We start from the raw sequence: 242 nt of genomic DNA, 5'->3' as shown, positions 1-242 counted from the left end.
CTCCACCTCTTCCTAATACATGTACTCAATTACACGTGTTATTTATTTACAAAATGTATTTTTATATATTTAAAGTTTAAATAAATACAAAGCTTGTCACTGCTCATCATTGGCTCGAACTGGGAAATAATTAAGACTTGTCATCTCGGCGCGAAGTTTAAAATAATGACAATGTCCAAATTGCATCACTGATCATTTTTTTTTATTAATAAGCTTAGGTGCACACGGCAATGTGCTGCTAC

This window comes from Procambarus clarkii, chromosome 68 (genome assembly GCF_040958095.1).
Source record: "Procambarus clarkii isolate CNS0578487 chromosome 68, FALCON_Pclarkii_2.0, whole genome shotgun sequence".
NCBI lineage: Eukaryota > Metazoa > Arthropoda > Malacostraca > Decapoda > Cambaridae > Procambarus > Procambarus clarkii.
The sequence above is the reverse complement of the archived record's forward strand: the minus strand, read 5'-3'. Positions refer to the sequence as shown.